A 26,580-nucleotide genomic window follows, 5' to 3' on the forward strand; every position below is an offset into this window, starting at 1 on the left:
GTCAGTCTTGCTGTTGGAAAAGTCTGTCTTCAGTACAGATTTTCTTCTTTTCCTGCCCTGAGAGGGGGAGGGTGTTAGTTTTGGCAAGAGCTGTTCCATTACAGCAGATCTTGCCAGAAGATCCTGAGAAAAATACTTCTTACTGTTCCAATCTCCCTGCTTTTCCATCTCTGAATCCTTTCTGGTAAGTCGTGAATATTTTGCAGTTTGTGATTGCTCACTCTAAATATTGTGAAAGAGCCAGAGATGATGCTCTGGAGTCCTTGAGTATGAAAAAGTTCTCCCTCAAAAACTTCTCTCAATGTAGTCAAAGAAAGAACTCTGTTGGATGTGGCTGGATGCTCCCATGCTCCAACTTCAGGCAGGAGGCTTCAACAGCAGCACACATCTCATCTGCTCTGCATCAGAACTGTCTGGAAACTTCTATTTCATTAATGGGCCAGTTAGTTCCAGAATGGCCACTGTTGGCTTAGCTCCATTCACCCTAGTACTTTGAGTCTGAGTAGGAATGCTTTGGCCATTGCTGAGCAGTTCAGGAGGGTGCTCTCTTTTATTGAAGAGCTGTCACCAAGTGCTTATGCATTCATGTATATTTTGAAACTAACTGCAAAGTTCAGCAAATGATAACAGTGATGGAAGGAAGGGAGGAAATGCTAAATAAGCTTGGAAACTACTGTGGGAGGAAGTAAATAACTTTTTCAACTAAAGAGAATAATTCAAATCTAACAAACAATCCTTTCCAACCTTAATAATTCTGTGATTCTGTGGCATTTGCTTTCTTGCTACAGTAAACTATAAGCAATTGAACTTAGGCCCTGTTCTGAGGGGGCTGTAAGGACCAGACTTCAGCAGGTGGTTGTCAGTTGGTTAGAGGTTCAGTAGGGACTCTGAGGGTGCCAAGTTGAGGAGAAGTGAACCGGATGGGCTGTGAAGGAGCTCTGGTGTTGTCCCAGAGGGATGTCAGTGCTCTTACGGCTCCCTTCAGCTTTCCTTTTGCATGAGGACACCTTTTCCCCGGGAAGTGGTTCTGGTCATAAAAGGGGTGACACAGGTGTACACAACAGAGGTGGAAAGCTGCAACATGCCAGATTTGACACAGCTTAATAAACTTTTTGTAGGAGTATGCTTGAAGAATCTCTACCAGGGTACAGCATTTGGCTGAAATTCTGTGTTAGCATCCAGTCAGAATGCAGAAATCATATTGTGACACAGAGAACTTATTACACACCTTGATGGTTGCATTTGTGAGTGTTCTGTGAATTACTTATACCCTAAATGTTGGTTGTATATAAATACTTGAAGATATTAATCTGAATAATGGATATTTTCAGGAGTCAGCATTAATTTTCTTGTCGAATGAGGCAGTAATTGAAAATGAGCACTGTATCTCTTTGTCATAGTAATTTACATTCACAAGCTGCAGGTAAAAATATTTGTTCTAGTCATTGAGACAGTATTGTCCCTGCACTGTTGTGACTCTGTCAGTATATGCCAGTGACTTCAAACAGGGTGAATCCTTGCCCATGCATTCTTTCCTGAGCTTGTCTGCTTCTGCAGCACCTCTCCATGGGGAAGGCTGTTTGCATATTTGTGATATTAAAGCTCTGCCTTCTGCAGTGCAAGTCCAGCTGCTAAGTTCCATTAACATGGCACCTGGGATTGGAAGTGTACTTTCAGAACATGCTCGCATTGTCAGAAATGGCCTCAAGTGCTCAACACTGACTGCTGTGTGTATGTAAGCATGCATGTTGTGCAGAGCAAAGGCAAATTTCTTAACAGTAACAAGTTCCTTGACCAAGATGAATAATGCTCAATCCTGCATCTTGGGGCCATGATGCAAAATGTTTTGTAAATAAGTAATAAATAATGCCAGTGAAGAGTTAAATGCTTCATACGTTAGATTTCAGTGATGAAGACTACGATTAATATAATGAAAAGCCTGGTTTAATTGCATTACCTTCCATTAGCTCCTCTCTCTCTCTTTTATTTTTTTTAATTTAATATAATTATTTCTAAGATTCTGCCTCCCTAATTCCTGCTGGGGCTTTCATCCCATGTTTATTCAAGTGAGGTTTCTGCTTTCAAAACTGCACCTTTCATCAATCTCCTATTAATTAGCCAAATGCCGCATTATATTATACATTCATGCGTTCGGTCGAGCGTGTGCCATAAAGAGGGGAGAGCCCCTGGTCTGCCTGGGCTCCTCGCAGGAGCTGGTCATTGGTATTCCAGGATAAGTCCGCTTACTGTAATTTGAAATTGGTCTGCCGTCCCATTAGGAATCTGCCCGATCGATACCAAGTGAATTAGAGTTTCAGTGATCTGATTAACTCCCCATTATTTTCTACCCTGTCTGATTTAGAATGCATGATGAGACAATATTCCAGTTTCTTTGCTTTATCCCAGTTTAAATGAAATATAGACATCTGAGGAAGCAGTGGCTGTGCATTTGATTTGGCTGTGCTGTAATAAAGTCAAACACTGTGAGCATCTGCCTCACTGTGACAGCTGGGAGTGGGGCTGCCACGCTGCGTGGAGGGGCCATGGCATGCCTCCGCGATGGGCTGCCTGCTGAGCTTGTGCCTGGCAGGGAGAAATATGCAGTGTTCCTCTCTCCTGCTGGGATCTCCACCACTGGGGACTATGAATGTCTCATCTATGTTTGGGCTGCAAGTCTTCCATCTGCAGAATGGGGGTTGATTTGGCCACTTGGAAGATAGTTTTAAGGACAAAGATTATTGGCTTTTGTTCACATGTAAATTTTGAAATTATGCTAATAGGTCCTACCCCTTTTCACTTATTTTTGAGTTTACTTTTCCGAGATAAAAATGCTGAGTGTTTTTATAGCACAGTCCCTTGGCAGTGCACGTGAATATTGGCTTGGGGAAACTAGCTGAAGAGAAACCCCAGCTTGCTGCAGAGACCTGGCCAACCCAATACCCTTCACACCTGTCTCCTGCAGGTCACGTAATGAATCAGTCAGTCTGAACCCCGAGCCTGTGTGTGATAGCCAGGGGTGTTCCAGTGGTTTTCCAACCCAAAGCACTTGTCCTTGTCATATTAGGCCTTGCCAATTACATGTGTAAAAGGCAAAAAGGGCAAACATGTCATGCTCAGATACTCAAAAAGAGAATTTGCACCCAAAGCAGAAGATTATCTATTTTAAGATTTACAGTGTTAACACTAGATCAGAAATAACAAACCTTTTAAAAATTGAAAAATGTGTGGGAGAAAGTTGCAGGTGCCCTTGTCAGAAGCAAAAGTCTTGTTTGTATTCCCTTTCATGCTGCCTTGGAGTCTTGGCCTCTTTGTAATGTATTTCAGGACATAAAATAATGTGCAGTGCTGCACATTTTGTGTACTAATAGGCAAAAAATGGGTCATAATCTGCTTAACATGTGCAATGAGTATATAAATATTAATTTATATCTTCTGCAAATTAATATAGATTTGCTGACTCGTACATGTGTAATACATAAATACATACATAAAAGTTTAATGAGGGCATATTCTTGTACCTCCCACCACTATATGTTGGCATTTTTAGTATTTCTTCATTACCGCTCAGCAGACAATTGCAAGTTGAACACATGAGAAAGGCAAATGGAGAAGGTGCTTGGGTGCAGAGAGTTTGGCTCATCTCTGGAAGGAGAACCCAGAAACCTTTTGACTTGGAAGTTCCAATCCCTGCCTGCTCTCTGGAGGGATGGCAAAGCTCTGTGCATCACCCACTAGAGGGTGACAGAGCCTAACGCTAGGACACCAGAGGTGGCGTGCTCCCCTAAGCATCGGGTTGGGTGCCCTTGGCCTCCTCCTTGCCCGTGTCCAACTGTAAGGCTGAATGGCTGTGGGTCTGTTGGCATGGATCATCCCTACAGTTTTAGATGAACTCCTCAGGTGTCCTCTGCTGCCTCCTGTGCATGGGGCTTGTGGAGAGCACCCTGTAGGTGGTCATTAAACGCTGAAACGGAGGTCCTGTATCTCGCTCTTCTGCTGAGGTTCCCACATTCTCATTCACTGTGGCCGAGGGATTGGCTGATTGAGATGAGCAGGAAAAAAATCCCAGAGAAACACAGTGTATAGCTTAAAGCTCAGATGGAGCATCCCACTGCACCTGAGGCAAGAACTGGGAGGGGGAGAAGGATGTGTCAGGGACTGTTCATATCAAGTGCAGTGATAAACTAATGGTAAAGTAACAAGATGATCTAAAAGGAAAGGGTTGCAGTGGCATGAAATTACATCTTTAAAGGGACGGTCATCTTCAGAAGTGTGGAAATTGTGGAATCCTTAACATAAAAAGGTTGTGGGACTTACAGAATCACAGGAGCTGGAAGAGACCTCTGGAGATCATCTCGTCCAACTTTAGAATAAGTTTGCGATGGATTTTGGACATGATTTACTACTTTAATGTTTTATTATTATTTCTGAGAAACCCATATAGAACTCTATTAATTAAAACTCAGCCCGACACTTTGGCTCCTTAAGATTTAGGAATTAGTGAGATTTTATCTCATTAGCGCATTTATTGCAGTGTTCGTCCTTTTAATTAAGCATTAAGTCCCTCCAAGGTGGGTTTTATCATCCCATAATGCACCTGGGCTTTGACTACTCGTCTAAATCTGCATTAGAGGATGACAGCCACTTTGTGGAGAAACCCTAATCGTGTTATCACCCAAGTCTGATGCCATCCTCTGTTTCACGGCTGACATTGCATCAGGTCAGGTAACTTGTGTCCAACAAAATTTACAGTGTTGGAAATTGCTGAAGAGCACCCAAGACTGCATAGTGCAGAAAAATGTACCATGGTCATGTAAGTGCTCCCAGCAGCTGCATATACCGTCCTGTTTGAGCAGTTTTTGCAACGTGGGTGCATGTGTGTAGCAGGAGATGTGGTGACATCATCAGCCTGTTTCAAAATGCTGTTTTGCCGTCAGCAGGTGGCAACATAACAGTGTTTCGTCATAATTTGTCTTCATACATCACTGCCAACTCATGATATTCAGTGTTTTTCTGTAACTACACTACGTTCTACCAAAAAAAAATCCGGTTTCAGTTTCCATTTTATTTTGGTGCTATGACTCACTCCTTAATTTAAATAAATAGTTTTCCATAATGCAGAATTCAAGAAAATATTCTGCATGGGTATCGTCCTGGCAGGTCAAGCTCTCCTCCACTCCCTCCCCCAGTCCAGTAGGCAGTTGTGTGAATTGTTATTATTATGACCGTTGTTGCTATTAGCGTTAATATGTGAACTATTTGTTTATTTTCTGTAAATGCTCATTGACTGTGAAATGTGGGGATAGGGCAGCAATACAGATTCTTCCCAGTGAAACTGAAAAGCCTGAAATAGGATAATTTGTTGATGCGTGTCAGACTAAGTTCTCAGAAATGAGCAAAATTACTGCTCTTTCCTTAAACTGTATTATTTTTGACTTAGTGAGAGCCGTGGGTGATTTTAATATGTTGAAATTTGTTGAGCTTGTGAAATATTCAGAAAAAAGCATTAGGGTGAGCTTGAGGCTCCTTAACTGTCATGTTGGAGCTGAATACTCTGGTGCTTTCCAGTTACAAAAGGATTAATTTGTATTTCTCTTAATCCTTACACAAAACACACTTGTAAAAATATCCAACGTTTGTGAAAAACAAACTTAGGCATGCTGCAAATCTTCTGTGTGTGGAGATGAATTACATTTATATAGTTTTAATATAATCACAGAATCACAGAATGGCCAGGGTTGGAAGGAACCTCAAGGATCATGAATCTCCAAACCCCCTGTCACATGCAGGGCCACCAACCTCCACATTTAATAGTAGGATTTAATAGGGCCCCATCCAGCCTGGCCTTTGAATACCTCCAGGGACAGTGTATCCACAACCTCCCTGGGCAGCCTGTTCCAGCACCTCACCATTCTCTCTGTAAAGAACTTAATATAAACCTTCCTTCCTTTCCTTTTGTTGTTGTTTGACCCTGAAGAGCTTAACAGCTTTATCATCTGCTTTCCATCCATTTGTCTGTAATGCTGCTTGAATGATTTAGAATACATTTTTAGCTGTTTCTTCTAGAATTGTGTTATGTTTTTTTTTCTAGTCTGAGGTTGCAAACACAGAATCTAAGCAACTAGAAAACTAAAAGCAGAGTTAGCTACAAGGGGTAGAATATCCTGGTTAAAAACAAACCAACAAACAAGAACCAGCAGTTTGTGGTCAGGTAGATAAAGCAACCAAGGACTGGGTTTTCTATAGAGAGGACATCCAAACTAAATGTGTGCTAAAAACAGAACTTCTGAAATGCCTGTGAGCAGCACCGGTGAGACAAACCTGGGAGCTGTGGCAAAAGGTAGCTGAAGGTGAGAGATTTAGATATAGGAAGTGTGAGCAGCTCTGCTACTGAGTATCGGTAACATTTGGATGTCTTCTAAACTTTTAAACTGCAGGAGAAACACAGCTAGATGTGCTGGTTTCTTTCTCATGCTGCCACTTCTTTTGTCAGCTGAGTCTTAGGTGCAGTTTAGGCTCTTCTGGGAGGAACCATGAGTGCCAGTGCTTATCACCTGGTTCTCTGCCTGCTCCCACACTTCAGGATGAGTGCTTTTGAGTGAAATTCCCCAAACTTCAGTTTTCTCCTGTGTAGACAATTGTAGAGCTGTCTTCTGTGAGAGTGATGGGTTTACACTGTGCAGGGAGTTGCAGGGAGGCTGTGGTAGAGGTCCAGGTGTAGGGACTCACCCCATCCTGTTTAAAGAGATTATCAACTCTGAATATAATCTGATGAAAAGTTATCTCTCCCTGCCTTGGTAATGAAAAGTCACCTATTTTTCCAACAAATTAAAAGAAAAGGTTTTTTATTGTATGAGAAATATAGCCTAGCGCTCTGAGGCAGGGTGCAGGAATCACCTTTTGATCCCAAATATGGATGTTCAAGTTGGTAAATTTAATAAAAAAGATAAAAAATGTGGCAGTGTTTATACCAAAAGCAATAAACTCTGATTAGATCTCACCGGTTTGGTATTGAAGTCTCTTTGGGTTGCACAGAGGTGAGAGCTTTGGGTGAGATAATAGCTTCAGACAAATGCAGGAGAGTATGAAGTTTAAATAACCTTTCAGATCTCTCATTGTTTAGGAAATTAAAATAATCAAGTATGCTTTCTGTCACTGTCCCCTGTGTGCCTAACTTTCCATGCCTCTCCATCATTCATTATCCCATAATGGGGGATATCTCTGTACTTCTTCCATCACACAACCTGGCTGTCTGAATGCTGTGAATATCTCCATCAGATCATTTTTATTAATGTTTAAAACTGCAGAGGGACAGAAGCAAATAATCTGGTAGCATCAAAACACTGGAGATGTTTTTGTCATTTGTGTCTTGCTGTAGTCGCTAGATACGGAGAAAACAGTTTGCGATGTGCAACCAAGATTCTCTCCTCATTTAGGCTTGTTCTGCACTTATCCTAGTCTAAGGTGTAAAATAAGCAGTGAGATGTTAGTTGGAATGAGGGAGTCCTGTTGCGTGCCCCCCAGACAAAGTGCTGCCTGTGCTTCTCCCAGTAGAGTTCATGAGCTGTGATTGGTGTTGAAATGAAAGTTGTACAGACTTAACACTATAACGTGTCCAAATAGTCTCTTACTGAGAATAAGGGGGAAGTGAAACAGAGTTTCAGATGTCTCTGGATTTTGTGAAGGTAGATGAAAAGTCCTCTATTCAGTTTGAAATTTGAAGGCAGATCTGGAGTAGCTAATAAGTATTTTAATCTGTTTTCTTGAACCTAAGTCCAGGTTTGGACAAAAATAAATTCAGCCTTCCTGCATGTTCCTATTGTGTCTATTACATGATGTAGATGAATATGCAGGAGGTGGTAAGAAATTGGTTTTACAGAAAAAATGAATTGGTAATTGTGAATTCCCTCAAGATCCAGGCTAATGTACTCCACAGCAACTCACTTAGGTGAAAGACTTCTTCATGTCCAGATAAGCACTTGAACCTTTGTGTGCTTCTGTACAACATGATCCCAAGCCTTTGGGCAGCTATTTGTTTTTAGTATCAGTAGACAGATGATTGTTTTTTGAAGAATAGGGTTTTCTTCATTTTGCCTGAGTGGAAGTCCTAGGGTGGTTATAGTGGATATGTGTGGGAGGAAGAATGGCCCTCATGCAGTGCAGGATATCTTGTCTCAGTATCTGGAGACATCTCTGTGCACCAGCAGGTGTGGTGCCTTGAACAGAATGGATGCAGTCTTCAATTTCCTAGGCAGCATCAACTCAATGTTTTAATAAATAAATACAAGCATGTATTACTGTTTGAACATAAAAATAATCTTAAACCAAGAAATGCTTGCCTGGGAAGACAACATAATATAAAGTAAGTCTGAAAGTCACTCATAAAGGACAGGATATTAAAGCAATGAGCCAGGGACAGGGAAGGGGGCAAGCCATTAATCCATTCCTATGCTATTTTGAAGACATGTGCCAAATGGTTCTCCCACAATTTGGATCCCTTCCAGCAGAGATGTTCTCTGTCAAGAAGCAGAGGGATTTATATAAGAGCAGCAAGTAGTTTAGTGGTGGGGTTGTGGATCTTCCGTGCTGGATGCTGAGCATACAGGAGGTAAAATGGATTCATGCTTGTACCCTGCAGGTTAGCAGGCCCAAGGTTATTGCAGCACCACCAGTCACTGTTAAGGACATGGGATTGCTGCACCTGTGAGTGACTCATCTGGGGTTTGTGCAGGACTCAGTCATTGTTCTGTTGCCTTGTTGATGATTGTTTGCTTTTTTCCCTTGTTTGGGCATTCTAAATGGCTCTTAAACTTGATGGAAGACAGAGAAAGGAAAGAAGAAATACTTTGCAACACACTGAGTTTGCCTTTGGGAATCAGTGAAGAAGTATCTAATTGCAGATGCTGAAAATTTCTGAATATACAATATAACCATGGTCTTAATTCAATATAAAATGTTTTTTATACAACTAACAAAGTTGGTGTTGTCTTCACGGCAGATGCTGATTCTTTTCTTGTTAATTTGAAGGAAATTTGGCCCTATTCTCTGGTCATATCACTTGTCTCTCTGCTGAAGACACAGTGTTGGGAGTGGGATGAAAATGGCCACTTCCCTCCAGCAACAGTCAGGGTGAGGGGATATGTTTCACTTCACATTGCAGGAACCTCTGGCTACAGCTAACTTGCTTTTGTGAGTTTTAAATGAAATGGTTCCAGGGAGAATGAGGACAGAATTCTGCACAAAGTCTGGTTGTGTTTTTGTCTGCTGGGGCTCCTGTAACATGGAGAAAGTGGAGTGAATGTGCCCAAGTTGGCTGATGCCACCTGGAGACAGCAGTATTTATTGTAGCACTAAAAGGTTTGTTTCTTGTTTCCAAAGAAGCTTAGGGGTGAGTGTGTAGAATCACAGAACCATTAAGGTTGAAAAAAGACCACTAAGGTCATCCAGTACAACCACCAACCCATTCCCACCATGCCCACTAACCATCTCACTCAATGCAACATCTACCCTGTTCTTGAAAGCATCCAGCAATGTAGGTGCATGCACAGCTGTGACTTGGGCTTCCCTTCCTTCCCCTAACAATTAGGGACCATATGAAAAGATGACCCTTTGGAAATTAAGTTCATAAGTACTTTAACAGCAGATATAAAAAAACTTATTTTTTTTCAAACAGGCACTTTTATTTTGTATACCTGTCTATATGAAAAATATTCTGGCAAAGTCTACACACAGAAAAAGCTTAAAGTTATTATTAGGCTTATAAATTGACTGCTTTCTCATTTATATGCAGGCAAATTTCTTTAATTTATTAGTCTGATTTGCATGTAAAATTATGGCACTCATTGTCACCAAGAAGCCTCATTTAAGGAAGGTTTTATAAAATACTATGACTAAAGAGGAAAAAAAGAAAATAAACAAGTTTTTTTTTTTTTTTTAATCTTCACTTTTTTAATAAAAAAAAAGATCTTGAGAGGGGAAAACTTGGCAAATTGTTTCTACTGTAATAATCTGTCAATGGCTTCAAAGGCACTTCACCAGTATCTCTTCTGTTTGCTTATATATAATTGAGAAGGGAGGGAAAAGATTATTTAACTGAAGTTGTTAAGTTCACAAGGGGAAAAATGGCTGAGAGGAACTGTTCGGTGGTAATGTAGGAAGACATTTAATTAACTTGGGCTTCATTTAAAACAGTAGTGTAAATCTTTTCAAAATGAATCAAAGTCTTTGCTGAATTATGTCTTGGCCAAGTTTTACAGTCAAAAGGATCTTAAATCAGTAAAAGCTGTCACTGAGAGAGCTGTGTGGTGTTTCCACGCTCGCTGCTAGCTCATCCGCTCTTGGACTTGAAAGTCTTTTTTCCCCAGGTCCATTTGCTCCATTTGCAGCTGGCTTTTGGAGGCAGCACATTAGCAGCTCACAATTAAACAGATTCCAGCTAATTTGAGCTCATGCAGATGAAGAACATCAGTGACAGTGAGTTTCCTCTCTACCCTCTGTTTGTTCAGTTATAAAAAAAAAAAAAAAAGAAACATTATATATTTTAATCTCTCCTTGGAGATGTTGTGGGATTTTTCTCTTCACTGTGGTGTCCAGCTGAGAAATCGTTCTGGGATCTTGCTGAGGGAAAGGAGAGAGTGTCAGCCCACACACGCTGCAGATGTGCAAGGGGGCAAACTGGGGGAAGCAATGGCAATTAAAGAGCATATGGTCAACTATAAATCTGTACAGTAGTGCCAGTCCATGTTAATCACAAGGTAAAGAATAATAGCATATCTGTACTAGTAGCATGCTAAATTTCCTATTATGTTTACTAGCCTTCATATATCTGTATCTGTATGTTTATCAGGGTGTCTTCCGTGATATAGTATATGAAGTGAAGGAGGATTTATAATACATCATGTGTAAATGGACCTGATAAAAACTGCAGGAAAAGGGCATGATGAAACATTAACATCTGGAAAGAAGTATGTCACTGGAATAACGCACAGCAAATAGCTGTGTGAATGTGTGAAAGGACAGCAGAACTGAAGTTTTATCTCAACAAAATGGCAGTAGACAAGCTTTTTACTAATCTGGGGAAAAACCTGGTCTGTAGGTTTTCATTTCACATTCAGCTTTTACGAGTCTTTGTGGCATGTTGTTGTTTATATGCCACTTTGAAATTGTCGCAGTGCTAGTAGGATTTATTTGGGGAGTATTCTTTGTGATTAGGGCAAGTGTTAATGGCCTTATGTTACACCAGGGGAGGTTCAATTTGGATATTAGGAGACACTTCTCAGAAAGTATGGTGATACACTGTCACAGTCTGCCTAGGGAGCTGGTGCAGTTCAGGAAACTTGGAGATGTGGCACTGAGGGCATGATTGGGATGGGTGGGGATTGGACTGGATGACCTACGAGGTCTCTTCCAGCCTTAATGTTTCTATGATTCTATGATACTGTATGACATTCCAGAATGTTTCTAATACAGTCTTTGCTGCTACTCTGCCACTAAATGCTCCTCAATCTTTATTGAGTGACTACAGCAAGTAGAGGATAAAACATGGAAATTCCTCCATGCAAAGTCCATTTGGTTGAGCATCTCAGGTGAAGCATGATCTTGTGCCAAATTTCTAGGTATAGAGGGATGCAAATTCTCCTGTATGAAAGCATTCATTAAGACATTTTCAGCTAAAAGCACCTACAGGAAACTTTGACAAAATCTGCCATCTGCTTATCTTTTGTTGTTCTTGTGAGTGTGGAAATTTTCCTTAAGCTTCCTGAGAATGACTGTGCTTTATGCTTGAAGTGGCAGGTCTGGCCTCAGAGAGTGGCTAGCACTTGGCTGAATGGCACAAGCATTGCTAAACTACTCCAAAAAGAAAGCAGTCCTTGCAAGGTACTTTTAAACAGGCACTTTCTGCTGGTCAGCATCTCATTTTTCACAGTCTTCTGTTCTTTCCGGCTTCCTCCCAGGCTCATGATGTGTGTGCAGCAGCACTCCTGGATTTACTGTCCTGCATCTGAATGAGGAAGCAGCTGCTGATGCTGTGATGATACAGGGACTCTAAGGCTAGGTTATTCCTGTCTATGAGAATTTTCTTTAGTTTCTGCTAAGAAGTTCATTGAGTACAAAACAGATGGGATGGGAACAAGGTTAAAATATGGTTAGCATGATGTTTCTATGCTCAGTTTTGAGAGTGCTTTAACTGTGTTCTGAACAAGGTCCTGATGTGTGTATTATTTTCCTGGATGGCTGACTTCAATAAGATGTTTCTGTTATTACTTGATTTGTGAATGTTTTTGAAAAAGCTTACTTTCAAGATTGGAGTGTCAGTTCATAAAGTTGAACAGTATAGAGGCTAGAGCCTAAAATACATCTCTGGTGGGTGGCTCAGGATTTTTCTGGTGGCTTTCAGTCCTGATGGAGAGAATATGGTTTCTTTAATGACTGGCTTGTGAACCAAAGTCTACCTTTTGTTCCTTGATCTGTTTTTGTCACACTATTCAGAGTTGAGCCCTGCTACTGAGCATAGCTCAGCTTTATTCTCAGGAGTCCTTCCTGTAGCTCTGTACCCAGGCTGAGCTCTGCCTTTGTGGGGATGGAGCTGCCTCAGGAGAGCCCCATCCTTGGCGTTAGTGAACTGGGTGGGATTGCTGCAGTGGAGAGCAGTTACCAGGACTGTGCAGATAGTCTATGGCTTCTTTTCGCCACAACAACCCCATGCAGCACTATAGGCTTGGGGCTCAGTGCCTGGATGACTGTGAAGAGGAAAGGGACTTGGGGGTGTTGGTTGATGCTTGGCTGAACATGAGCCAACAGTGTGCACAAGGGACCATGTGGGCCAATGGCATCCTGGCTTGCATCAGAAATAGCGTGGCCAGCAGGAGCAGGGAGGTGATCATCCCCCTGTACTCAGCACTGGTGAGGCTGCACCTTGAGTACTGTGTTCAGTTTTGTGACCCTCACTACAGGAAAGACATTGAGGCCCTGGAACGTGTCCAGAGAAGGGCAACGAAACTGGTGAGAGGTCTGATGCACAGGTCTTATGAGGAACAGCTGAGGGAGCTGGTATTGTTTAGTCTGGAGAAGAGGAGGCTCAGAGGAGACCTCATCGCACTTTAGAACTTCCTGAAGGGAGGTTGTGATGAAAAAGGGTCTGGCCTCTTCTCCCAGGCAAATAGTGGGACCCCAGGAAATGGCCAGAAGTTGTACCAGAGGAGGTTTAGGTTGGACGTAAGGAAAACCTTTTTCTCTCATAGAGAGGTCAGGCACTGGACTGGCCTGCCAAGGGAGGTGGTGGAGTCACCGTCCCTGGCAGTGTTCAAGAGGCGTCTGGATGAGGAGCTACAAGATATGGTTTAGTGCTTATGGTAGCAGTGGTAATGGGAGGATGGTTGGACTACATGATCTTGCGTGTTGTTTCCAACTTTGTGATTCTATGATTCCTGCCCCAGTGTTTGTCAGAGTTTGCTGGGGGTAATGATCTATTTGTGAGACTGGAAGAGGACTGTGTCTTCTGCAGAAGGCAATAGGAACAGCGTAAGAGAAGAATGTGGAAGTCCTGTGATTGTTTTAAGTTACAAATATTTTTTTCTTTTACACAAACAGTTGGTATACAAATGCTAACAGAAGTACAAGTTTAAGTATCTAAAAAGGTCACTTGCAGCCAGAGCATTGATCTGTCTGCTTGTAACTCTAGATGTAAGTGAAAGCCTACAAATTATTTTACAGATAATATACATTTTATACAATATTATATTGTCATCCTGCATTCCTATCTACAATTTCAAGCAATATCCAGAGCCGCCTGTCTGTGTGGTCTCCTTTTTGGTAATTGTTTATTCATATCAGGTGACAAAGGGTAAGCCTTGAGACTTACACATCACTTTGATCTTCATTTGAGTGCTTGAGTCTTGTATATGGTTTGTATTAGGACAGCATGAAGCTGCACATCACATGTTGTATAGACAGTGAAGACAGTGCATTTAGTTTTAGATTAAGGTGCAACTGTGTCTGCAGCCAGTTCAGTGTATCATGAAGTTACAGCATACGCATGGAAAGAACACTGAGACTGAAGCCAGAATACTGTGTTTATGGGGATGGAGGAAAAAGAAGCTATAGGAACAAAGTGATGGCAATCCTAGCCATCAAATCAACACTTGCTGGTAGAGAGATGCTGGAGAGGAAGATAGGGCTTGAGACCTGATGGGTGCCAGAGCAGATTTTTCAAGAGCTGCTAGTGGTGTTCAGATGGGTTATGGGCCAATGGGAGTGGGATCCAGAGCAGAGGATGCAGGTGTTTCCTCAGAGTCATAGAGTGGTTTGGGTTGAAAAGGACCTCGAGGATCATCTAGTTCCAACCCTGCTGGTGCAAGCAGGGCTGCTGACTGTTAGATCAAGCACTAGATCAGGTTGCCTGGAGCCCCATCCAGCCTGGCCTTGAACTTACAATTAAATGGCAATTTAATTGCAGCAGCCTAATAGATATGTATGACTGGGTTAACTTTTGTAGGAGGCTAGTTAATGTGCTTAATCATGGTCACTGTTTTCAGCTGTGACACTGTTGATCTGTAGTTATGATTACGGCTGGATGCTGACTCATATCAAACAGAAGATGCAAGTCAATTTCAATCACTACCAGGGGTTCGACTGGTATGGAAAGGGGCAGTTCTGAACCTTTCAACACTCTTCGTCTTTCTTCTTTGTTTAATTTTTGTCACAAACACTATGTTTATGTGGTTGTTGTTACTTATTGCTCTATTTAATGATTATTGCTGGGAAAGAGTCCCACAGAACTTCATGAGGAATTCAATGGAACAGCATGGAACAATTCATGGATTCATGATCATTAAGGTTGGGAAAGACTGCTGATATCACTAAATCCAACCACCAACCCATCCCCACCAGGCCTACTGACTGTGTCCCTCAGTACCACATCTCCATGGTTCTTGAACACCTCCAGGGACAGTGACTCCACAGAGTGTGGGACTTCACTATCCTAATTTTTCCATTTACCTCAGATGCAAATAATCCTCCTGACGTATTATCTGGACATATTCAATCTTCCAAGTGCAAGTTGTGTTAAGATGTTAGACCTGATCACAAGCTGAGGCTCTGATCTTAAGCTTAGGCTCCTTGGCAAAATCTTTATCCTTCTATTTTAGTAGCTCAGGAAGAGTTGTAACTTGTCTGCTAGTTCAAAAACATTAAAAACAGCAGGAGCACACATTTCAGCCATCAGTTTGGTTTTTGAGTCAGAAACCTATAAAGACTCCACTGGCAGCACCTAAGCTCAGCACCAATGGAGGGTATAGCTTGTCTTGTGGAGAGCACAGGGAACCTTCAGCTCATGTAATCTGGTATGGAAGGGAAACAAGCAAGTGCAATGGAAACCTGAGTTGAATCTGCAAGTATTACTGGTGCCTGTGCCCTTGCCTTGTGGGAGGACTGTGCCAGGTACATGTTCTCCCCAGCACTATAGTGCTAGCTGTCAGTGTTGATGTGGGACTTAGGGGGAAGCTCAATTCATTTGCTCATCGTGTGCACCAAAGTGATGAATGACACTGGGATGGGTTCTCAGCTGCTGCAAATTTGGATAGCTTTGCTGGAGTCAATAAAGACACAGCAATGAACACGGACAGAGGATGCAGCTCTTAATCTGTCGTATCCACAGGGGCTAATTTGCAGTCGTTGCAGACAGTTTTGCTGCATATCACCATGGGGAGAGAGAGAGGAGAAAAAAAACAGGAAAAAAACAAAACAAAAACAGAACTTCCCAGGCAGCAAATAATGAAATATTTTAACCCTATGTTCATGACTTCACTACACTGGACATGAGCAAGCAGGTCTGAGTTGCCTTTCAGTGTATTTATTTATGTATCTAAACTTCAGTGTGCCTGCATAGGCGAGCATGCTGGTTATGAATTCCAGGCCACTCCAGAATGTTAACACATCATTAATATGCAAAGGTGCAGATATCTGTCTGTTGTTCTTTATAATGCTATTCCATTTATATAGTGCTAGCACTTGAAGGATATAAGAGACTCCATTTCCCAGCCAGAGAGATTCCAAAATAAAACCAACAAGTTATGCAGAAGTAATTAGACAGCCTGTGGGAGTTTAGGTTCAGATGTCTTTCTCTATGTTAGTCCAGGTCTTGAGTCCCATCTGAAAGGTCTCTGTGTGCTCTGCCATCACAGGTAACCTCTCCCGCTTCCTCGAAAGCTCACTGTTAAAGCCTTCTCCTCCTACTAGAGTTTTGATGGAGCCCTTAAGGACCTGTGACAAAGCTCAAGATTCCTCTGCTGCCCCCAGCTTTTGGTCCAGACATGTCACATGCTACTTGTGTGAGGGCTGGCTGTTTTTCATTACTGTGTTTGTGAGAGTAAAGGGATCCTTTAGCTTAGTGCATCAGTAATAGGAGGTAGAAGAAAAAAATCTCCATCTCATGTGCTGGTGGATGTAATTTGTGTATGTGCATAAAATTTAACTATTGCTAGTCAATGGTGTCAGGGCTTTTTCCTCTCAAGGTTCTCTGTTACCCACACAAAAAGATGAAAGTATGAGTCAGAGTAAGGTTCCCTAAAAGTCTTCTTCTGTGATAGCCCTGATCCCACTGAAATCAGTGGAAGGGCATACGGTCCTTTAAAAGGCCTTTGAACATCTTCACACTGAGCCTGAAAGAAGTGCCACTAGCAGTGCTGGGCTTGCATGGTTTTCCTGTTCAAACTCTGTGCTTCTCCCTCCCTTGCAAAAATGCAGGCAGCCTGGTGTGGGGGATCATCTCCAATGCAATGTATATTCCTGTGAACTCTTCCTTAGTTACAAGAAGGAAAAAAAAAGAAAAAGAAAAAAGAAAATAGATCTTTATGATACTGACACTTCAAAACAACAAAAAAGCCTTTTGAAATTGGTATTTTTGGTAAGGGCTGGCATGAGAGGAGGAAGCAGGACTGGACAAGATCTTGACTAATGAGATTTTGTTTCAAGAACAGACAGTTTATAAAAAATATTAGCAATAGAAATGATAGCTCACAGTAATCAATGTTACTGGATAACATTGTACCACTTCAGATGTTTTTCTCATGCCATGCAGTTTCTTAGAGGTGCATTTGAGGGTAGGAGCTTTTGAACTATGCCCAATCAGTCATCAGGAAGGTTTGCTGCAGGGAGAAGCTACTGCTTCAAGACAGTCTAAGAGAATTTGTCTTTATGTATTCAAGCACATCCCAGTGTAAGCGAGGAGGAGAAAAAAAAAAAAGGGAATAATACACTGACTTTGTGCACAAAGCACAGGCTTCACCAGCATCTCTGATTATTGGCATATGTCCCAGCCTGTCCCCTATTTTCAAGGCTTTGTTTTTTTTTTTCCATGCTCCAAGTTAACTCTGTGTTTTAATTCATTTCTGTAATGGCTATGGATGTTGAAGATATCTGAATAAGATGAACAACAATTTGTGAATGGAGATGGAAAATGAAGAGGTTATAGTCATAGTGTTTTCAGTGCTTTACTGGTTCCAGTAATAATACTAGTTAAAAATTGCTAAATTCTCCAATAAGGTGAAATGAAAAAATACACATCTGTGGGGGGATTGATAACTGCCTGTTTTGCAGAGGAGCAGTTAGGGTATAGGAAAGGTCAGCAGTTGATCACAGGTCACTTTGAGAATTGGAACAACTCGGCGTGCATCCCAGAAACCTAATCTTCATCTCTCTTGCTCAAAGAGTAAGACAGCTTGCTCTGAAGGAAGATGTCTAGCCTCCTGGGTAGGATGAAATTAAATTAGCATGGTGGTATGTGCTTTGTGCAGCTGTTGGGTAATATGCTTTGCAAAATGCAGGCATCCACAGCAAGGATGCAGATGCTCCACTGCTTCTGGAAGTTAATGACAATTATCCCACTCTTCGATGGCAAATGGTGTCGTGAGGCTCTCATTTCCACAATCCATCATGCCACCGAAGACTTCCTGAGTGATACTTCATGATGGGCTGGTGAGAAAAATATACAAACTCATATGCCAGTGTTGCAAATCAATTCTGCAGCAAAGTGGAAATAACTCTTGTACCAATAAGCAGTGAGACCTATGAAAAAATCCCTGTTTTCTGAATTTTCAACTTGTAGATAGAAGGAGAAGCCATCAATCATGTTAGAGGGCTTCTATTCTGCCGATGTTTTTCTTAAAGACACACCGGATGAATTCGGACAAGACCAGAATATGCAAAGCCTCTTTTTTTTTTTTTTTCCCCCTCTGTGCTGGAGTGTTGGATATGAGAACAGGGAACATTTTTTCTCTATTTTCTTTCTTTTCTACTATTTTAAAAACAAACCTGTAGTCTAGCAAAGGCATGTGTGTTGGTTAAGTTGGCTGTCAAAATGACTAATTAATTGTTTCACAAATGGCTATTAATCATACTTTAATGAGATATTCTCTTTGCTTTGGCAAATAGAGATTCTGTGGCCATTCTCTCTCCTTGGTACCCCGAGCAGGCTGAAAGCATGCAGAACTCGATTAATCTTACAGCACCACGGCGTGTTCGAACTGCTCACTAGCTGAAGAGAAGCAAATAGCTGGGACATTTAAACTGTCCATATTTCACTGTGTAAATTCAGAAGCACTTAATCATTCTTTCAGGCATTCTTTTGTTCCTCTTCTTTCTGCCTTGTTATATATTTCAAGCCTATCTTGGGTTAGAAGAAAAAGTGTTTCCTATACCTCCCATTCCAAACACTGATGAAAATAGACCACCTATATTTCTGGAGGAACTATAATCATCTTATGTCTAGCAAATAAAAGCAAACTTACTATTCATGCTCTCAGCATCTCTGGAAATCTACCTGTATCTTCAGAGCGCACAGTGAATAAAAGGAAAAAGGCATGCTGTGCTGTGATATTATTTCTACACTGGCAGAGATGTGAGGTTTGTTGAAATAGACTGTCAGCCAGACTTGCATCCTTGGATAAACTGATACACTCCTTTTTTAGTAAAAACTTAAATTAAGCCAATTTGCACCAGTTTGTTAAAAAGAAACAACAACACCAAGACACAGATAACCGAGAGGATAGACTGTTTATTAAAATAGCATGAGGTTTGGTCCTGTAGTGGTTCTCAGATGGGCAGTGGAGAGCCTGGCCTCTTGCTGCTTATATCTGAATACACTTCAGAAAATGATGGCAGGAGTGCCATTTGCTTTAACTGCAATAGCAGTGTGCGGTTTGAATAAAGCCCTGGGTTGTAGGCTGTGTGGTCAGCAGCCCCTTCAGAAGCATGGTTTATTCCCAGGCATCACTGTGAGGTATTAAAAACCACTCACTAGTTCTATTGATGAGATTAGTTGTAAATTGAGTAGGATTTTTGGACGTAGATCAGAATCTGCATGTTTAGGTGCATCCGTCAACCTTTTAGTGTTGGAGTTTTAGAAGAAAATTTTCCTAGTTTATTCTTCCAAGGTGACGTTTCAGTTTCATCTGAGGTGCCCTAATATGGGCTACTGACAAAGAGGCAGTGCTGAAGCACACAGGTCCTTGATTTCATTCAGTATAGCAATTCACATTGCTATGTAGATCATTTCACCAAATCAAATGTCAAAGTGGTGATGAGTGCAGTATTTCTTCCTTCTTAATCATTTTATTTTATATGAAATGAATCTGATGGAATTGTTGCTCACTTTGAGTGCCATTACACTCACAGTTAATGGAGTCCTGTTTGATTCCTCTTTGAGAAGCCAGCTGAAACTGTGGAATGTGAGAGCTGTGGAAAGCGTGAACTAGTCAAGAGAAGGTGGCATGGGAAACTCCTATGGAGATACAAAAGTTTTGGCCAGCTGGAAGAAAAAACAACAAAAAACCTTCCATACATATGCTACCTGGCTTTCAGTGTTTAAAACTGTCTGAAAACTGTCCAAATAATCAATCTGGTAGCTACGAATGTATTTTTTTTAGAAGGTACTGTCAGCTGGTGAATAGTATGCAAACCACAGAAGAGCTCTGTGTTTCCCGTGACTTTTATCTCTAGCAGTTCCTGTGTCCTTCTCCATTAGCTGAAGAGGTGAGTTCAAATACATCAGGAAGCAAACAAATACCAGCTACAGCTGTCAGAAGAAACTCAGCATCCAATTGATGAAATTTTAATTTACTTTCTTCTTGTCCTTTCCAAATGGCTACCTTTGAGTTATCCCCGCACTGGGATGCTGTAGGTGTTCATTTTCTGAGAAAAATGTATTTGTTCTCTAAAGGGTACCATAGTGTGTTTTCTTTTGGCAACGGGCTGATGAAAACAATAAATTATTCAGCCTAAGAATATCTAAAATGCTGACTCACTGCTGGTTCCTATTTTTTAGGTCTTGTTTTCATTAACTTCTACACGAATAGTCCAAATGTGTGGTTGGATTGAAATGTCCTGTGAAATTGCCCCGTTCTCTTCAAATGCAGAAGCCCTCAGCCTCTATTAAGTGCTCGGAGATATTGCTCGTGATTGTGTGAAATAAAATACGGTCTAGATTTGACAAGAAAAGATTAATCTGAAACAATTTGCTGCCACCCCTCCCTCTCAAACTAAAAGCTCTGCTGCTACAGCTGCAGCAAGAGTAGGAGCTGCTATTGCAGAAAGAGTCAAAATGACCTTCTTTCAACTGCTGAGCTTTCTCTGTCTTGCCTGGCCTGCGAAGGGCTGTAAGGGAGAGCCTCCTCTTCAGGATTATGGCTCTGGTCCATAATAGTTCTTTTTTTGTATTTTAGGGCCCCAAATCAATGCTGAGTGTGACAGCGACTGTCATAAATAGACGATGGCATCAAGGGCACGTCAGCTGTTATCTGTGGTCCAGTTGATCCTTCTGTTCTGTGCTGGTGTGAGAAAATTGTTGGGAAAAAGAAGGTCTGGAAGGGACACCTAGAAATGACAGAGTCTATCTCCATTCATGTCACTAATGGATGCATTGCCGAGATGATGCAGAACATACATGAATCTATGAGGGTTTTTCTCAAATGGAATTAAGACATCTTTGTGTGGCATTTCAACATAAACACCATGCTGTTACAAAATGCTAGTGATCCTTCCTTACTCCACACCTTGTTCAGAACACGAATGACGTGGAGCTCTTGGAGTGGGTCCAGAGGAGGGCCACTAAGATGATCAGAAGGCTGAAGACCTCTCCTATGAGGAAAGGTTGAGGGAACTGGGATGGTTTAGCTTGGAGAAGAGAAGGCTGCGGGGAGACTCATTGTGGCCTTCCAGCACTTGAAGGGAGCATATAAATAGGAGGGGAAATGGCTGTCTGTGAGGGTGGATGGTGATAGGACAAGGAGAAATGATTTTAAACTGAGACAGGGAAGGTTTAGGTTGATATGAGGAGGAAGTTTTTCAGCCAGAGGGTGGTGAGGCACTGGAATGGGTTGCCCAAGGAGGTTGTGGATGCACCATCCCTGCAGGCACTCAAGGCCGGGCTGGATGTGGCTCTGGGCAGCCTGGTCTGGTGGTTGGCAACCCTGCTCATGGCAGGGAGGTTGAAACTAGATGATCGTTGTGGTCCTTTTCAACCTAGGCCATTCTATGATTCCGGGATGCAAAGCTCATCTGTATTTGTGTATCCCACCCTGCTAATCTCCTTGAACATCAGCTTCCTTTTCCAGACCTGCTCCAGCAATTATATTTATTTTTGTATGTCCTTGGTCCTATAATTCTTTCACTGTTACAGACTCTGCAAACTTAGTTTCAAATAGAAACTGAGCACCTCATGTGCTATGTCCATTATGAGAAAGATGAATGTAGGTTCTATGTTTTAGAGAGACCCAGAATGTTTGCTTTACTTAAAATGCACTGAGATGAAGAATTAGTGAATGAAGTTATCAGCGTGGAAATAGGAGTAGTTAGCTGGCCAATTAGCTTTAAAAACTCTTCAGGCCAAAGTGCATTTATATGGCTAGAATTTGATAATTGAAAAAAAACTCTTAAACTGATGAAAATTTTATTTTACTGTAAACTTTTTAAAAGGAGATGTGTATTCTTATTTTCTGGGCTAATATTTTTTAGGATATGCTTTAAGATGTTAACGTTTCCTAGGAGTTGTACAAGACCATGAGTTGTTATGGTTTGATCAGCTTTCAGCATTTTTTTCTGTGATTTCAAGACTGTGCCCTGACCCCTGATTCTCTCAGACAAGAACATTTCAGCAGTGCACTTGATTGTCCCTTGATGTTTTACATTTATCAAAACTCTTATAAAACGCTCTAGTTGTTCAACTCTGCCATATTCACTTCTCACTTTGAAAGTTTGTCCTTAGCATCTCCACTGATTGTGGAGTTTACTCAGAAATGGTTCTGCCCCATCTTTCATCTTATTTGTGTTGCAGATATTTCCTAGGAATCTTGTTATGCACTCTTTTTATGTAGGCTGTTTCTTACTTTCCCTCTGCAGTGATTGTGTTCTTTTCTAATGTATCTAAACATGAAAACATCTTCATATATTGAGTGGGTCCTGGGAATTTTCCTTTCAGATTTGTGAAAACAACAAGCTGACAAGCTTCTTCTTGGCATGACACAGCATGTGTTAATCTATGTCATTTCCAGGCTACTTTGTTCCTAGTTAATTTGTTAAATTCTTTGTGAGAACAGACATGTTCCCCACTGAGCAATCAGCACAGCTGCAGGGAGAGCCAGTGGCTAAACAGAGCCCACTGCGTGCTGAGTATTGAGAGCTGGGAAGTGAAGTCAGGTTGGGGGCAGCCCCATCAGGAACACACAACTGCTTTGGGGCTGCCGTTGTACCAGCATACTGGATTTGCTGCATGGTCACAAAATAAATAAATAAATAAATAAATAAATAAAAAATAAGTAAATTGAACCTTGTTAGTACAGACACTTAGCATTACTTTGATTAGAAAAAGAAAAAAGACATTTAGTGAATGCTCTGAACCTTAGTGTTCAGAGACTATGTTCCTATAGAATTTCTTTTAAAGTGTAAGATCTGCAAAAATAGTGTTATTAAAGTACTGTAGAACCTTGCTGTTAATCTTAGAAGCCTCACTGATGGTGATCTCTTTTGTGGGGTTCTGCATTTGAACTCTTCTGTCAATGGAAGTTGGGTCTCTTCTAAATACCTCATCGTACACTTGTGTAAACGCTGGTGGCAGGAAGAGAAATTAAGTCCCTTCTGTTTAGGCTTGGTTTTATGTTGGGCCCCTCAAAGATCATTGACATGGAGACACCACTTGATGAAGAGCTCAGGGAATTCTTGGACTCTTCATGATTTGTGCATCTCTAAATATATCTGTAAATGATGGGGAGGAACATACCACTGCAAATTCCCATACAAGTCTGGAGGTTGGCTTTTTCTTCCATGTAACAGTGATAGGACAAGAGATAATGGCTTTAAGGCATACCAGGAGAGATTCAGGTTGGATATTGGGAAAAATCTCCTCTCAGAAAGAGCAGTGAGTCATGGCACAGGCTGCCCAGGGAGGCAGTGGAGCCACCATCCCTGGAGGTGTTCAAGAAATGCGTGAGTTTGGCACTGAGGGACATGGTTAGTGGGTTTGGTAGGGGTGGATCGGGGTTGGACTAGATGATTTTAAGGGTCTTTTCCAACCTTAATGATTCTGTGATTCTAAATAAGGCCTGTTGTCCAACTTAATTTACTACACTTGACTTGTTAGTTGGTATTCAAAATGGTTTCTTTGATTTCTGTGCAGGACCTTTGTTCTGCTGCAAGAATCCAAAGAGTTTTTAAATTCAGAATCCTCAAGGTAAGGGATTTCATTGCTTGCTTAGCTGCTGAGTGCTCACTATCCACTAGATGCTGGGCCACCGCTCTCCCCTGCTTGTTGTGACAGTGGCAGGCTTTGTGGCTTGGAATTAAATACACACCATGCTGCTTGAGTGTCACTAGCGGTAACACTCATTGCTAGCAGCATTCTGGGGAAACGGGTTGTCTGGACACATACTAGCATGTAAAGGGATATTTAGACATTCCGCATCAGAGGATTTAATTCCAGTTTGTCAGCTCTTCTGCTGCACCATTTTCAGGAAGGCTGTGGTTGACCATGAGGTGACCTGAGGGATAGTTTTTTTTTATTTAAACTTTATAGTACAGCTACCCAAGCATGTTGCCTGCAAGTTTGTGAAGCTAGTTTCTGCAAACAGGAAAAGATAAAGATAAGGTCCTAAGAGTGTGAAGCTGACTGTGACTTGTGGATGTGAAACAAACAACAAAAAAAAAGGTAAATCCTAAAGGATTAGCAAGGACAGGTTTTCTAGGGAGTTCAGTTCACACTTGCCCACCTTCGTGAGTCAGAGTTGTGAAAGCACTTGGTTCTTCTGTAGTGTGCATGGAGAACAAGTACATCTTTGGGGAGTCCAGCTTTCTTGGAATGCTGTTCCCTTAACTTAGACATAGAGGAAACCATTACTCGCATTTGTAGTATCTTATGTTGCTTGAAGGAGGCTGAGGAAATGAGACTGAATGCTACACATACATGTTCATGTTTCTTCTGCCCTTCTGTGGCTTGATAAAGTGTTATAAGAGCAGCTGGCTTGCTTTTTGGGGTGACTGGAGAGTCAGCAATTCACCACTACCTTTTGGGGAGGTATTTTGTACTGACAGTCCTCCTTGTTAACCAGCCGTCACTTCAGACCCACAGTTGAGTGTGTGAACAGAAAACTTTGGGGTCCCCCACTGTGCTTAGTCTGGCAAGTCCTTGCCAGGCTGCCCCCTACAGCTGTATACCAGTCAGTGATGGGGGATCACTGCTGGTTGTGGCCTGTCAAAGGCTCGAGATGATGTTGAAATGAAAATGATATAGCAGGCTAAAGGACTGCTGTAACAAAATATTTTGAAGATATCACATGAGGTTCCCTTTCTCTGTAAGGAGAAATGGGGTTGTGGCAAGCCATCTGCCTCTTCTGCATGCTAAGAACAGGAAGAAGGTCTCCTTCAGAGGAGACTTAGCTGTGAGGTACTTGGGTCACAGCTGCATTCCTGAGAAAGCTGGGGAGAGAAATAAGTGTATACTCATTCTGTAATACCCACAATAATGCACTGAGATTACCTGGTCTTTCTTTGCTTTTCCCCTCTCTCTCTCTCTCTCTCTTTTTTTTTTTTTGGTTTCTTACTCTTTCAGGCTGGGGAGAGAAGGGGGAGTGTGTTATAAAAAGGTCAAACACATAACTTTGCAGCTTTCAGCCGTCTCTATTCTTTTCTTTTGCAATTCTTCTCTCTGATTAAATTCCAGATAAGTCTAGGCACTGTTGCCCAGCCCTTCACATTTAATGATTTTATGCATCACTTGCTCTTGGCACTGTTCACAGGCCTGCCATCTCCACTGCAGCCTGTGATCTTCTCCTCTAAATGTTTGACATCCACCAGCGTTTCTCTTTCACTCAGAGCTGCCTTTTTTTTCCTTATTTCTGGTGAGGCCTGGAGAGGGAAAATGATGGCGGACAACCCTCAGACGGATTACCTAATACCCAAGGATTTTCCTTCTCAGCTCTCTTAATTGTTGTTTATCTTCTTCCCTTTCTATTTCTCTATTCCTTAAAAACAAAAACCCAACAACAACAGCAAAAAATCCCACCCTACAACTTGGCTGTGATCCACATCCTTGCCCGACAGCTGAATCTATTTGAACGATCAGAGAAATGAACATGCAGCCTTCCTCAGAGGACACTATACAGCCAGCAAATTGGTTAGACCAAGGACAAGTATTTCTTTTTCCTCCTTGCAAATAAAACTATGCTGTTTCAACCTTCTTATTCAGTAGGGTTTATCAGATAGATGCGTAAACTCAAGAACAGCATGAGGAAGGTGAAAAGAGAGAAGGGCTGTGTGCTGTTTTTCATGCTAGAAGAATCAGAGTAATCCAAGGAAATGAACTGATAGCAATATTTTCTTTTCTTTTTCTTTTTTTTTAAGTTGATTTAGAAACAAACAAACAAAAACCTTACCCTGTTGTAGTAATCTGTCTTGAATTCTGTAGTTGTAAAAAGTATAAATGGGTGGAAGGAAGGGATTTTGACAAATCACTCTAAGGCTACTTCTGGTTTCTATTTACAGTATGATAATCTTCAATTTAGGGAATCTTTAGAACATGGCTGCTTGCATATGGTGAGAAGTGATATGATTTGATAATTCTGTTTTCTGTATGCTTCCCTTAATCTTGTGCTGTTGGCTGGTATGGAAGACAGGTAACTGGAAAGAATGAGACATGGGATCTGATGGAGGATATCCATTCCTATAATAAGAGACAGAGCTTCACTGTGCGTAAAAAAAGGAACAAGAGTTAAAGCTGTTAAAGCAGAGTTAATTCCAGTATTAGTAAAGCAGCAGTGAGGGGATGTTTGCTTACTGAGTATGACCTGTACGAAATTAAGATTCACAAACAAAGCAGCCTATAACAAGAGCGGTAAGTCTAATACTTCTGTTAATGTTTAAGATGGATCACAGCTCAGTCTGGATGTGCTGAAGAGCTAGACTAAGGGATTCAACAGGTTGGATAGGAGCTGCTGTAGAAGATATAAAATTGTGATGATGAAAATGGCTTTCACCTGGGTACCTGAAATAGGCTTCAGCGCTTTGCCTGTAGAATCAGATGCTCACAATACACACTTGTGT

At 41.5% G+C, this 26,580-nt stretch overlaps 1 protein-coding gene across 1 annotated transcript in view; it reads left to right on the forward strand.

The window, feature by feature from the left end:
* The window catches only part of CDS1 (CDP-diacylglycerol synthase 1), a 287,455-nt gene that overhangs the window by 71,307 nt on the left and 189,568 nt on the right, over positions 1-26,580 (forward strand). The gene's annotated exons all lie outside the window — the stretch shown is intronic.

This window comes from Phasianus colchicus, chromosome 4, assembly GCF_987193195.1.
Source record: "Phasianus colchicus chromosome 4, bPhaCol1.hap1.1, whole genome shotgun sequence".
Classification (NCBI taxonomy): domain Eukaryota; kingdom Metazoa; phylum Chordata; class Aves; order Galliformes; family Phasianidae; genus Phasianus; species Phasianus colchicus.